We start from the raw sequence: 9,066 nt of genomic DNA, 5'->3' as shown, positions 1-9,066 counted from the left end.
AATGTTTTATGCTGCTGGTGGGAGTGTAATTTGGCATAATCACTTCGAAAAATAATTTTTACATTGTCTTATAAATTTGAAAATGTCTTTGATCCAGCAATTCCACTGGATAAGTATATTTCCTAGCAAAACTCATGTTCACAATGTACCAGGAGTTTGTGATAATATATTGCTACATGACAGAGTACCTACAGACTTTGTGTTTTAAAACAACATTCACTTTATTATGCACTTAATATTCTGGGTCAGAAATCAGTCAGGGCTCATTTCAGTGATTCTTTTGCTCCAAGTACCATCACTGAAGTCACTCAGTGGCATTCACTGAGTTTGGAGTTTTGATGAAGGCTTTACTTACATGCTGATGTCTGATGGAGTTGAAGGCATCTCTGATGGATGGCTCCTCTTCCTGTCTCCACGTTGAGCCTGTCCATGTGGTCTCATCAGCAGGATAGGCAGACTACCCACTAACTGTATACAAACTGCTTTGCAACTCACATCTAAGATACCAGGGGAGAAACCAAATCCTCTTTAGAGCTATCTCTGAAACTGGAAAGACATAATTTTTTCCACATTTGAAGTATCACAGGCTAATCCAGATTCAAGGTGAGAGAAAATAGCCCAAACCTTTTCACAGCGAGAATGTCAAAGAATTTGCAGCCATTTCTAAGCCATGGATGTTCATTGCAGTGTTGTTCATAATAATAATTTATCTATTGATTCCACTTTTAAATTTTATTAATTATGCTTTTAATTTCTGAGTTTTTACATTGATCATCTTTTTTGTGACATTCTGTTCTTGCTTTGTGACAGTATTAATTTATTCCAAGTTTCCACTCTAATAGCTTACATCATTTTAAGTTTTTTCTGTTTATTAAATTAAATTTGGGTAATCTTGTTTTTTGCCTGTATCTTAGTCTTTCACTTTCATGCCCTTCATGTCCCTGGTGATCTTTGGTTGAAGATTAAGTCGTATTTGCTTACATCTGGATAGATATTATCGTGTCTTTCCAGAAGTACAATAATAAGCAGGCTTTCTGCCAAGCACCTCCTTAAGTGGGAATCTGGCTGGGTGTGCAAGTTCAGTTACTGGCCAGAGCATGGCCTGCTAATTAGTGAATTTTGCATTTGAATAACAAATCCAAGGAACAAATCTGAGACGATGCACTGTCTTAAGACTAAAAGAAAATGTAGATTGGCGGTACCTACACCTCTTCCTCCAATTTGTTGGTTTGCTTTCTTTGGAAAAGTTTGCCCTGGTTTGGTTTTGCTGTTGTTCTCCCTTGAATTTTTAGTGACCTGGATAACAGTGGGAGGTCTTCTGACATACACTTTTTCATTATACAAATTCACTTGGCTGAGAAGACAAGTTGAGCTGAAATACAGTTCATCAAGACTTGAAATATAAAAAGATACCTCTGGGTCAGCAGCAACCATGGAAAGGAGTGGGCCGGGTATAAGGAATTGGTTCTTATATGGTTCTTTAATTAATCTTCATGATTTTAGATAATTTAAAAAATCTTCTTCAGACTTGGAGATGTTTGTCAAAGAAGAGTAGCTCCCAGCTACATGGAAGTTCCCTCCTATAGTACTTGAGGTGTTAGCCATCTCTGCTCAGCTTCTTTCTTCTATGTGCCTCTCATTATCCACTACAATGTTTTTTAAATCTTTTATAAAGAAATGATGTTCTCTCTCCTCCTTGTCTTCTGTATGTGTTATACAGGGCTCTGTGATGAATGTGTGTACATAGTTAATCATCTTGTACAATGTTTTTTTAAAATACAATTTCAGAATTACAATCATGAGAATATTAGAGCCAAAATAATAAAATCATGGGATCAAAAATTGATGAGTTGCAACCTACATTGTATAAATTCCTTAAAAGGACTCAATAAATGATAGTGCTCCATATTAATTCTTTATTTAATATTTATGTTAGTCTTGAAATACTGAAAGTTCCAATCAAAAAGAGAAAATGGAATACAATCTTTATTATTTTGGTTTCTTAAAATATGTAATAATATCAAAAATAAATATCTAGAAGATAAAATACTTTAATTTCAGCAGAGTGTTACCTTGGGACACTGAGAGACTTGTAATATCTCTTGGAAATCTAAAAGCTCTTGCATAATAACAGTTTGATATGTTTAAGTGTAAATGTAAATAAATGAAAAGCATAAGAATTACATTTTCTTTAATACACATGTAAAAATTTCTAGAGAAAACATGTTTGAAACATATGCTCTGAACTCAGCAAAATAGGAACTATGGGTAAATGTCCCAATGTGAGTTTATGAAACACAAAATTCACCAGAAAAAGGTTTTGCAATAAAAGAGACAAAAAATATTATAATAATATTAAATCTATTCAAATTTGTTTCGGAATAGGGAATCTTATACATTCAATCTCATTGAATCAGCCTTATACAGTAGTTTAATTAAATAGTGATATACATTTTGCTTTTAAAATAGTCAAAATAAATTGTCAGCAATGTTTGTAAATATTTTTACATACACATACACACACACACACACACATAAAGGGAGGTCAAAGTTTTGTTTAAAAGTCTTCCTATTGCAATCAGAACTATTCCTTGGCAAGATACTAGCCATGTGTATATATGTTTATGACAAGTTTATATTTCTGATCAGACACTCACACATACTGTGACATGTATTTTACAGATCCAGGTGCTGTAAGGACAATATCAGTACTACAACTGTTCAGAATTTGAAAAGATTTAATATCAAATATGAACTTGGTTGTGATTAAATAAATAGGCTCAAGTCCAAAAGTGTATTTCAATCCCCTTATTTTGTAATACAAGCTGGAAGAGGCAGATGGATTATCTCACATGAGAACAATTTCAGCCAGAATGGTCTTAACTGGATGGTTAATGATCATAAATAAAATTCAATTTAAAAACCAAATGGAGCTGAATATCCTGCCAGAAGCAGCAAAAATATATCTCAGAGTAATAAACTATAATATCTTTAGAGAATTTTCAGGGAAACAGATATCTTCATTCTCTCAGTGGGTAATTCTATGTTGTAGAATAGAATTGCTTTATAACGTGAAAGTCATACTCTGGAACTGCTAAGGAGTTAAGTTTTGGGTGCCAGGTGCATCCAGTCAATGTGCTGTGGCTTTTGTTTTTGTTTGGCTGTCCTTGTCTTATGAACAGAGCACTGGAGAAAGAAATTAGGAAATGGATGCTTATGACCAAACACAAGATAGCAAAATGGATTCAGGATCTTCTTCAAAATCAAGAAACTGTTCTTGGAATCATTGCTAACTTTTCAAAACAAGGGTTATTAATCTGCTCTGTAAAAACTATTCATAGACTTGAGATTGAACACATGTTATAGAGCAGTGATGACTAAATGCTGCCCACAAAAATTCAGATTTCTGAGGACCATTACAGACATCCTGCGTTGGCGCTCAGGAAGCTTTAATGTATTGTAGAGTCAACTTTAGAGACTACTGCCTTGAAAGACACAGGAAGAAAAAAGTTTTCCCCCATTACTGCTCTTTAGGATCTTCTATAATAACTTCAGATGGTTACCATCAGAGTGGCACCAAGAAGCATCATATTATAATCACTAGGTTGCATGTCTGTTCAGCATGGTCCTGTCCTGCCTTAATTTTACTTTAAGCCATTCCACAGTCACTATGCTTGTGACAGACATTGCCCGAGTGTAGGACCCATTTATAGAAAAATAAGGGAAAGAATAATAAATACAGAGAATTTACTTCCTGCTAGATACTTATTACTTGATATACATCATGTAATTAAAACCTCCCACCACTCCTACTAAGAATGCAGTACCTTTATTATGCACACTGTTACTGATGAGGATATCAGTTGAGAGAAGAATGAGACAATCAAACTTGGTCACACAGCACGAGAGGGGCAAGTAGACAAATTCAGCTCTGGTTCTTTTGAAAAAACGTAAGAGACAGAATCCTCTTAATGTATTCTATCTTTTACTCCCCTCACTGCGAATATACTGGTAGACAGTAATAGAACCTCATTTCTTAGATACAGTGGCGGGGGTGGGGGACAGATATGTCTTTTCTGATAAATCTAGAAATCTGAAATTGTGATCACCATTTCGAGGGATTATTATTCTATCACAAACTAATTTTTATCTGATGTGGTTTAACTTTTAGGAAATGTATTGTTCTCATTTTATGAACTTTGTGATTCCATGGTCAAGAGTTCATCATATAGGTTAAATTATTAAAACACTAGGCCTCAATTTAGTATCTTATATGTGTTATTATCTTACGGTTTATTTCAGGAAAGCAAAGTGCATCATTTATTGAAGAAAATCTAGAACACAAATAGGTTTTTTAAAAAAAAGTAAAGATCGCAAAGTTGTTGAATCTATGAAACTAGTTGTTGCCTTCATTTTCTTCTTTTTTAGACGTGATTTGTATTAGCTGTTTCATAAAAAGTATTCAGAATTAGAAGCCAATCTCTACATGCAAAGGCATCACCAGGTGAAGGAAGAGGATGACTGCATCTATAGTTAGCCATGTCTGACTTCAAGCAGTAATTGCAATCAAGGCATTTTTTAAGGAAGAGTTTCTGCCTTATTGGCTCTCTGCTTTTATCATTTGTTCATTCCTTCATAATGTCTGTTTTGTACCTACCTGGTGCTGGAAATTTAAAATTGACCAAGTGGCTCCTGAGTTATTTGAATTAAGAGTGGAGATCATCTTTACAGCCTATAGACCAGGCGTTCAGCAAGCACCTTGAAAAAAAACAAACACAGGTCTCATTTATTGTAGGTTCTGTCTCACCTGGGACAGTGTCTGGCATGCAAGCATGGTTCTTTCTTACACTTGTTGAATGAACAGGTAATTGAAGAGACCATTCTTGGAATGGTGTTTTTATTTTTCCTATTCGTCTTATACATTTCTATACATTCCACTGTCTCTACCAATTCCCAAGTAAATGGTATGTTACTTTCCCCTTTTCAATGAGTTTCAAGGAAAAATATCCTTGAAGGCTGATTAGAATGTTCTTTCTTTTACAATGTGGCAATCACACAGAGGAAGAGGGAGAGGGAGAGGGAGAGGGAGAGGGACTGAGAAGTACTGGATCTCTTCAGATGATCACAAGAAGCAGACATTGCAAAGTACCTGAAGATTTTGTTTTCGCCAGGGGAGGTGAGCACATCATTAAGATGTGGATATGTTCTTAGCTGTTGATTTGGTTTTTGACGTGTGCACAGAACACACATGCACTAAATAAAATAAACATAAATGTGCCTTTTACAGTAAAATTAGATGGGTATGCAATGCCTTAGAAAATACCTAAAAGGAACTGTAACTCAGCATTAAATTCAAAACTAAAATCTCTTGATGTTGAACTCTAACTTAAGTTACTGTTTCAGTTAACATGCAAATAATAAGCATATCCCTAAGTTTTCTCAAAACCCATGATCCTGGAAGGAACTAGTCCCATGACCTGCAACTATCTACAAAAGCAGTTTTGCTTCACAGAAGACAGAATAAAAAGGGAAATAGAGCTAAATCTATTGAACACCTTGTATATTTCAGATACTACACCAGGTACTTTATTTAGGTCAGCAGCTTCCTCCTCAACATGAGGCTACAAATGATAAGAGGAGAACTAATAATGGTATAGATTTTAACAAACAATATTCTATTCTTTATTATTTCCCACTATAGATATTTTTCACCTACCAGTCTAGGATAAGATGTAAGAAAAAAATAAACCAAAACAGCAGCAAAGCATTTTTCTCCTCTGTCTTGCTGCTTGAAAGTCTATCATTAGAATCTTAAATCCATTGACAGGCCCTCTCTCTGATTAAGAAGATGAGTTTCCTGGGATGACCAAACTGCCTTCTTTCGTGTTCCTGATGGAAGAGCCAGGACACACACTTTATTCTCAGCCATGTTGTCCTTTTGGATGAATCAAAATGAGTACTGTCTTGTCTTCTCTCAAATTCATGTTAGAAAATCAGAGGTTACAAATATGTTCATGCACACACATGCTAGTTCAACTACACTGTACACCCAAATCAAACTTATATGCCTTATATAATGGTATTCTATCAGAATGTGATTGTTGACCTTGGGGAAGATATTTAACTACTCCTAGTTGAAATTTTTCTTCAATATGGAACATTCTGTAATATATATTTTACAAGTTTGTTGAAATTATTAAATTATGTAATACATGTTAACTGTTTAACTCATTAAATACTAATGAAATACATTCATTTTTATATATATATAGAGAGAGAGATATCAATATATATATATATATATATATTTTTTTAGACAGGAAGTAGGATTTATTGGTGGGTGCAAGGAGAGGGCAGCACTGAGCCTCTCATGAGTGCAGTGCCCGCCACTTGTCCAGGGGAGCACGGTTAGGGATGCATTTGACCCCACAGCCATCTGGGATGAGCCGCTTTTCAGCCTCCATGTCCAAATTCATCTGCATTAAATGTAGTAAAGCCCCGATTCCTGGAGATGTGGATCTGGCGGCCAGGAAACTTGAACCTGGCTCTGCGTCGGGCCTCAGTCACATGCTCCTTCTTCTGCAGCTTGGTCCAGCCGGACAGGATGACTTGGCCAATGTGGACCCCGGCCACGGTGCCCTGCGGCTTTCCAAAAGCGCCCGCGTACCTGTCTGGAGCCTGTCAGCCCCGCACAGGACAACCGCTTGTCGATGCGGGTGACACGAACGGGGCGGAGCCGCACTGCACGTGAAAACCATCTTTGCCACAGCTTTTCACCGTGTTCTTGTTGGCACCAATGCGGGCAGCCTCCAGGGCTTGGGGGCGAGCTGCTCATATTCATCTGACGCCGTGTGGCCACAGCGTGGGCACTCCTCCACGTGTGCCCTTTTCCGCCCCGGGTCGAAGATGCGGACCTTGGCATCAGGGACACCTCTGCAGAAGCGAGCCTTGGGGTGCGGCCTGTCCTTAAACACCGGTAACACCGGGCGGGGCGGCGGCCCACGGCGACCCCAGGACCGTCAGTGGCACGCCGAAGGGAAAGAGCGATATGTCGATATTTTTAATGAGACCAGTAAAGAGTTTTTACAATGAGATCCGTAGTGGCAAGTTGAGTGATAGAACAACGTTACACAGAACTCTCATTTGAAAAATTAATTTTAATTGAAAACAATTTGCCTAATTGTGGAATTAGGAACACTTACATAAAGAATTTATACTTGCTCTGTCCCCTTAATAGTGATTACTAACACAGTTTATTTTGGCCTGAATCTTTATGATGACAGAGATGCTATGAGAATTAAGAGTTAATCCACAGAAAACCTTTAGAAAAATACCTGACGTAATATATAATAAAAGACACTATGCATTGTTTGGGATTATTATTGTTACCCTTTTCCTTCATCTTGCCACACTCTCTGGGAAGCCACTGGGTGTTTCTGACTCCTCCCTGTTGCTTGTCCACTAATTCTAACCATTTTTCACTGTCGCTGTATATCGAATCCATTACGTCACTAGTACCCAGCCCACCGCCCTGCCTTGGCCTCTGGGCTATTACAATTACCACTTGACTTGTCACCATGACACAGTTTCCCCTTCAAGATACACACATACCACTACTGTTAGCTCACTCTCTCTAAAATAGCTTTGAAAACATAATCCTCCTACAAAACTTCGACTTCTTCCACTTTCTGAATTAAGGTTACACTATAGGTTGCCATTCAAGACATTCTACTATGGAAAAAAACTGTCAATTTTACCACACATATAGCCTCCAGAGGAACTGGATTATTATCTTTTTTTTTTTTAACTATGTCTTTATTGATTTTTTAGAGAGATACGAGATAAAAACATCCATGTAAGAAAGAAACATCAATTGGGTGCCTCCTGCACTCCCCATACCAGGGATCAAGCCCGCGACCCAGGAATGTGTCCTGACTGGGAATGAAACGGGACCTTTCAGTTCATGGAACGACGCTCAATCCACTGAGCCACACTGGCCCAGTTATTATCTTTTTAAATACAATTTCTCAGAAGATTCTTCTCTAGATCAAATGACACATCACTTTCATGACCTTCCTTATTCTCCCAAGGGAGTACCTTCCTCCTTGAACTGCCTTCATCTATGTGCTTTATTTAACAAGAATCTTATGTTTCTTTGTATTGAAGTTGTTTACATATCTCCTTAGATCAATGTTATAATCATTCTGATATGCATAGGGCCTTTAAAAATGTATGTGGGTATAACTAATGAATGAATTAAAAATATATTTAAGGTTTACTAAATAATTCCACAATGAAATATTCCTAGTTATTTTACACTGCCAAAATAATTGGATAAGAAAGGTAGAAACAGTAATTACATGGATGTTTATACGCATAATACAAATAAAATAAAGGCATATTTGATATCACATATACATAAATTAATCTATGATAAATTTAAGAAAATTCTATTTCAAGTTTTTAAAATTAGATATCAATTATCGTCACTCTTTATCAAATTTATCTGGAAAAAATGCACACGAAGCATAGAAAGCTGTCCTCCCTATTACAGGGGAAGCAAGGAAGAAATAAATTTTGTTCTTGTGAAAGACTTAATGAGGGAAAAAACAGAGGGTGGAAAGCCTTAATCTGGCCTTCAAACAAAAAAGTCCTTTGAAAATAATGAAGTAAGGATTTCCTTCCCTCTCTTGGCAATGCCATTTCAATCTCCAAGAATTTCCTATTTACTCCTTGACCTTTCAAATGAGGTCATCACTAAAGGAAATGCCTTATTTCAAGAGTAACTTCTGACTTTACAGATCTTAGAGAGTTTCAGAGTATAGACCTTGTTAGATCCTGTCCTTATGCAGGGGAAGAGCAAGCAAGAGCTATTTGTCAATGAAATCATTGGCCAATGAATTTCAAAGCACATGGGTGTTTCATGAATGTACAGCTGTGCTGTATAGAACTGAACTCTATGTAACTCTCACATTTTAAAATATTTCCTAAATGTTGGTTCTCGAAATAACACTTTAGAGATGGAGGTTATATCCATTTAGAAACTTAAGGTTATGAAAGCAAAAT

General features: G+C 36.7%; 1 pseudogene; it reads right to left on the bottom strand.

Annotated features, from left to right (window-relative positions):
* Positions 1 to 6,368: 6,368 nt before the first annotated feature.
* LOC118617643 lies at positions 6,369 to 7,504 on the bottom strand (annotated as a pseudogene).
* Positions 7,505 to 9,066: the final 1,562 nt, after the last annotated feature.

This window comes from Molossus molossus, unplaced genomic scaffold (assembly GCF_014108415.1).
Source record: "Molossus molossus isolate mMolMol1 unplaced genomic scaffold, mMolMol1.p scaffold_m16_p_5, whole genome shotgun sequence".
Taxonomy (NCBI): Eukaryota; Metazoa; Chordata; class Mammalia; order Chiroptera; family Molossidae; genus Molossus; species Molossus molossus.
The sequence above is the reverse complement of the archived record's forward strand: the minus strand, read 5'-3'. Positions and strand labels throughout refer to the sequence as shown.